This window comes from Octopus bimaculoides, chromosome 18 (genome assembly GCF_001194135.2).
Source record: "Octopus bimaculoides isolate UCB-OBI-ISO-001 chromosome 18, ASM119413v2, whole genome shotgun sequence".
Classification (NCBI taxonomy): Eukaryota; Metazoa; Mollusca; class Cephalopoda; order Octopoda; family Octopodidae; genus Octopus; species Octopus bimaculoides.
Window position 1 is genome coordinate 47,028,463 of NC_068998.1, and position 6,422 is coordinate 47,034,884.

At 35.7% G+C, this 6,422-nt stretch overlaps 1 long non-coding RNA gene across 1 annotated transcript; it reads left to right on the plus strand.

Moving 5' to 3' along the window:
• Positions 1–1,917: 1,917 nt before the first annotated feature.
• On the plus strand, positions 1,918–6,219 carry LOC128249845 (uncharacterized). Its single transcript, XR_008265966.1, has 2 exons — positions 1,918–2,239; positions 4,739–6,219. It is a non-coding gene; the product is annotated as an uncharacterized LOC128249845 (long non-coding RNA).
• The last annotated feature ends 203 nt before the right edge of the window (positions 6,220–6,422 follow it).

Sequence of the window (6,422 nt, forward strand, 5' to 3'; positions counted from 1 at the left end):
GTTAGTTTCTATTTTAGAGGTTAAGGGTTCCAGTCGATCCGATCAACGGAACAGCCTGCTCGTGAAATTAACGTGCAAGTGGCTGAGCACACCACAGACACGTGTACCCTTAACGTAGTTCTCGGGGATATTCAGCATGACACAGTGTGACAAGGCTGGCCCTTTGAAATACAGGTACAACAGAAACAGGAAGAGAAAATGAGAGAAAGTTTTGGTGGAAGAGTACAGCAGGGTTCGCCACCATCCCCTGCCGGAGCCTTGTGGAGCTTTAGGTGTTTTCGATCACAACGTCTGGTCTGGGAATCGAAACCGTGATCCTATGACCGCGAGTCCGCTGCCCTAACCACTGGGTCATTGCGCTTCCACTACTAGTACTACAAGTAACTCTTTCAGATTTACTACTATTATTATTACTACTACTACTGCTGTGAGTTATCGACCTCTTAAGTTAACCGTATTATTGCTCGGTCACCTTACGTCAATATTATAGGAATTAAGAAGGCGGCGAGGTAGCAGGGACGTTAACACGCCGGGCGAAATACTTTGCAGTATTTCGTCTGTCTTTACGTTCTGAGTTCAAATTCTGCCGAGGTCGACTTTGCCTTTCATCCTTTCGGGGTCCATAAATTAAGTACCAGTCGCGTACAGAGGTCGATTTAATCGACTGGTTCCCTTCCCCAAAATTTCGGGCCTTGTGCCTAGAGTAAAAAGGGATGTTATAAGAATTACGCCCCTTACATAGATCGAGCATCTGAATGCGTCAGAGATAGAGTGAGGAGAGGGTATACAGAGAAGAAGGAAGTAAGTATAGAGGGAGTAGAAAGAGGGATAGAGTGCATGACAGAGAGAGAGAGAGTAGGAGGCTGGGAGTAAAGGAAGAGTTGATCAGTCGCAGAATAATGATTATTTTAAAGGAGATTAATGGAAATAAATAACAGAATGGGAAAGCAACTCAGTACTATAAAAATATATAATATACACACCCGTGTATGTATGTATATATATATTTTATCGTTTATTTTATGATTGTTTCAGTCATTGGACTGCGACCGTGGTGGGGCACCGCCTTGATGGGTTTTAGTCGGGCAAATCGATTCCAGAATTCAAAGTCAGTACTTAATCTATCGGCCCTTTGAGCCGAACCGCTACGGTACAGGGATGTAAACACACCGACCGAAGATCATTAAGCTGGATTTAACCCCTTAGAAATCGGTAGCCCTACATTACTATTGTTTACGTAATTCAGATATGTTATTTTATGCAATGAATAAAAGTAATGGATGAAAGATGGGTAACAAGTCTGGATTAATATGTAGTTTACTGATGTAAAAATTGAAAGTAAATTGTCCTAAAAATGAAAGGAAATGCGATTTAAACCAGAAGTGTTGAGAATAGCGCACCGTAACATAATTTCGTTAAAAGAATATAGAGAACTCCTCATTGTATTATGCACACACATACCAACATGTATAGTATATTCTATTGATGTGGTAAGTAATACGAAGGGGTGCTGAAAAGTTCCTGGCTTCAAAGGTGTCGCAAAAGGCCCGGTTGAAGGCCCAATCTTCCGAGTTCTTTTACAGGGCTTAGAAAAACTGAAGGACTGCTGCAATAAGTGTGTGAATCTGAGAGGGGAGTATGTTGAATAAAGTCCTAATTAACTGATCCTCTGGTATTTTCTTTTATCCCAAAAGCCAGCAGCCTTTCAGTACCCTTTCGTATACCCATAGCAGACACTACTGAGGTAGCAATTCGGTGGTTTTCCTGTTGACACGTGATAGCCATACAATTACCCTTTGAGCAATGCTATACTCCTGCATAGTTAATGAGTTGTGCAGAAAGAACTAATGGGAAGCGGTGGCTTGTTCCTGTAGATTCGTTCGATTTATACAAATGAATTCCTTTCCCCACCTTTTTTTGAGAAGAGCTGTTTGACTATATCAAGAATAATTCGACTGATGTACACGTGAGCAAGAGAGTGTCAAATATATTGGTTACATGAAATTATGGGCTGTCACTGTCGTCACTTCCGGTTTCGATAGCATTTTACTTTCTTGTTTTTAGGACAATATACTTTCACTTTTTTTACGACGATAATATGCATGTTATTGCAAGTCTGTCAACCTTGTTGGTCTGACGCCTACAGAGATTCTGTGTAACAAAGACCAGACCAAAAAAACAAAAAGCGTTGATCATAAAAATGATGCATGACGCAGGTTATAAGTTGGCTATAATACAAGTTAAGTATATATATATATATATTGACTTTAGATACTAGATTCATCTCAAAGTCATAGGTCTCGATTGTCCAAATGAACGACACAGAGTGTATATAATGGCTACGAAAAGTGGTGTCTATATTGCCTATAGTGCAGGGCGTATATATTAGCTATTATATACATACATACATACATATACAAAGCCATAATGTAGAATGTATATATTGGCTTGAAAACACCAGATCCACCCTTATATTTTATGTCACAGCTATCCAGAAACTTCGATAAAAATTATCATATTGGAGTTACCTCCCTTGACGATATTCTTTTCACAAGAAGTTTTGAGTAGTCTTCAATACCACCTAAGCTTTATTTTCTTTCAATAAATTCGATAATCTCGGATAATCGAGCAGATCTATGGCTAAAGACATTCTAGTCGCGGCCGTCCTGTTTATTTATTATTATATTTCAGTAATAGTGTATCTACGACTATCGTTTTTTTTTTTTAAATTGGTAAATCATAGTTTGAGGTGATTTAGCTGCTATTTTTAGCAGCCAATTGACTACCAAGTGTTTTCCCCGAGACTGCATTTATAAGTACGTCACAAATAGGAGGAACAGCTTTAATCAATTGTACGCCTCCCCTCTAGAAGAACCTTGGTTAGAATACATAACTAACAGTAACAGGAGAAATATATTAATAACTTGTAGACAGATAGGAACGTTGGAAAAATACTTTGCAGTAGTTAATGTTCTGAGTTCAAATCCCACTTGGGTTGAACTTAAGTTTCTTTTTGCTACAATAAAATGAGAACCAGTCAAATATTCGGTCAATGTAATAGAATGCCCACCCAACTACCCTCAAAATGATTGACTGAAATTACCAGAATTATTAATTATTATTATAATTATTGTTATAATTATTGCATTTTAATGTGTACAAGGAACCCTTTTTTGTTAAAAATTAGGTTTAAAAAATATGGGAGTTTCTAATACATGGATAGTATTGGTGACGTGCACAATAGATTGCCTTACAAAACTTTTTTTTCCAAATTTTAAGCCCTGAAAATTAGGGGGTTTCCTTATGCATGAGGGGTCCTTATACACGTTAAAATATAGTAATATAACACAGTGAGTTGACAGAATCATTAGGATATGAGGAAAAGGAAAAATTGCTTTGTGATCGTTCTTCCAGATTTTCTTCTATGTTCTGTGTTCAAATCTTGCTGAGGTCGATAAAATAAAGTACCAGCTGACTATGGGGGTCTATGTAATTGAAATGCTTAGCAGTATTTCATCCATCTTTACGTTCTGAGTTCAAATTCCACCGAGGTCAACTTGCCTTTCACCCTTTGTTTTTTTTTGGGGGGGGGGTTGATAAATTAAGTACCAGTAGCATACTGGGGTCGATCTAATCGACTGGTCCCTGGCTCCCCAAAAATTTCGGGCCTTGTGCCTAGAATAGAAAAGATTATTATTATTATTATTATTATTATTATTATTATTATTATTACTGTTACTATTTAGTAGTTTTATTTTTATAGCGTGCTTTCACTTCACTACCGAGCGCAGCTCTGTGTGCCTTGGTTTGCTGTGATGCTCTTATGGTTATTGTATTGAAAGTGCTTTTTGCGTAGGATGTGTGCAGTACCCAGTAGTGCAATTTTCTGTACATTATATATACTTGTTAGTCCTGCTGTTTTTGTTATGTATTTGTCTGAATATTTTTTTATTATACCTAAGGCACCTACTATGATAGGAATTGTTTCTGTTTTTAGATTCCACATTCGAGTTACCTCTATTTCCAGGTCTTTGTATTTTGAAAGTTTCTCCATTTCTTTTAGAGAAATGTTATCATCTGCTGGTATTGATACATCAATTAGAAAGCACTTTTATTATTATTATTATTATTATCATTATTATTATTATTATTGAGTGAGAGAGCAGTGTATGCCATCAAAGTGACACTGGGGTAAAATATACGAAGCCCAGTATACCCATCATGACTACCCGTCTGATAAGGGTACACCAGGCACATGCATCACAACCATATGTGCGCAACATGGTGATCTCATATCAAGATAAACAGCGCATGACCTCGCAGGTGGGGCCCAGTTAGAATTTTCTTCATGTCGAGTAGCCCATCCCCCTCAAAAGGTCCCTGAATAAGGTTTGTTTAAGGATGATGAGCAAAACACCCATATTTTCAGAGATGAATTATTCAAACCCCAAAGAATTCCTCTCAACACATGGCTACGACGCTTCCCCACTATTTCTGATCAGAGTGATCAGAGATGCACATATCGTCAGCCACCAAGGGACATGCTCAACTGGTTAACATCAAACAACTGACAAGCAAATCTGTGGTATTAAGCAGAATATTCGCTGTATTATTATTATTATTATTATTATTATTATTATTATTATTATTATTATTATTATTATTATCATTATTATTATTATTATTAACAACACTGTCCTTCACTTCTTACTATACTTTCCATGTTGTTCCGTTGCAGCAAGAGAACGGACCAGATACAGAAGGCGACCACGGCATTCCTAACAACAAGCAATCGGCGCGATTCTTCGACAAGGTGGCGCGGTACACCTTCCCGCTGGTATTTGGTTTGTTTAACGTCTTCTACTGGATCTTTTACAATATGTGGAATTTCAGATAAATCGGATAATTATTAGTTAATCAAACGAATTAATTAATTAAATTATTGATTAATTTTAATCAAGTGATTACCTGCCCCCACTCCTCCATATGAACAATGCAGCAAATGAAGACGGAAAGAAAAGAAAGAAAAAAAACAAAAAGAAAGAAGTTAATGAATAAATAATAAAGAAACAGGCCTTAACGAGGAAAATTGGGAATAATGAATTACTAATTAACCAATTGGTGACGTGCACAATGGAAAAAGATGATACGAACTACTACTACTACTACTACTACTACTATTTCTACTGCTTCAAGAAAGAAAGGGGGAAGGCAAAAGAGGAAAGAAAGAAAGAAAGAAAAGAAAAGTGAAATGGTTAATAATGGAATAAATGTTTATATGAGAAGGGGCATGTCCCATCAGAAAATGAAAAAAGGCTATGAAGCAACAGAAGGGGACAATATACATACATACGTTCATACATACATACATATATATATATATATATATATATATATATATATATGAATGAAATTAATGTAGGCATTGAAAGAAAAATAGAAAGCTAATGTAAAGAGAGAAAAGAAAAGAAAGAATGAAAGAAAGAAAGAATGAAAGAAAGAAAGAAGCAGAAAACAAGAAGAATTCAAAGAAAGAGAAAAAGAATAGAAAAAGAAGAAAAAATAAATAACTTGAAATAGAACGAGAAAAGACAAAACAAAAACCGTGATAAATAAATAAATAAAGTGCCATTTTAAATTGTTTGGTACCTGCAATTGGACAAATATTTCTCCGGAATATTTCAAGAGATAAGAAATATAACAATAATATTAATCTCTGAACGAATTTTAAAAATGTTCTAGAGAAATATTTTCTTAGGAGGAAAAAAAAAAAAAGCAAAGAAATAATAACAAAATTTTAAAGAATTTGGAATCAATTCTAAAGAATTTCCACAGACATTTTTTGGACAATATTGGAGGGTGGGGAACCAAAAACAGAAAAAAAGAAAGAAAAACAGCTTTGAATCAATTTTGAAAATCTTCCAGAAGTTTAAAAACATAAACTTCAAATTGGTGTGTATTTTTTGTATTTTTTTTTTTACCATTATTTGTCACATTTTACTCCACATCCTCCTCCTCCTCCTACTACTACTACTATTTCCCCCTCCCACACCACCACTCTTCAGCCCTGAAAAAAATCAACAACAACAACAATAATAACAACAAACGTTTATTCGGTGGTGTAGCGGTACTGCTGATATATATTCCAAATGTTTCAACTTGCTAAAGTGGTTTGAGAAGCATCCTATCCTCCTGGTTAAGATGCTAGACTCTTACAAATTGTTGTTTTACTTACTTTGTTATTTTCCTTTTGTTTGTTTTTCTTTTCTCTCTTGTTGCGTAATTTTTATTTTATTTTATTCTCTAACAACTCTATGCCCCAACTTTCTTAGTGTAAAAAGGCCCCCCCCCCCAAAAAAAATATATATATGTATATATATACATACACACACACACACACAAATACATACACACATGTATGT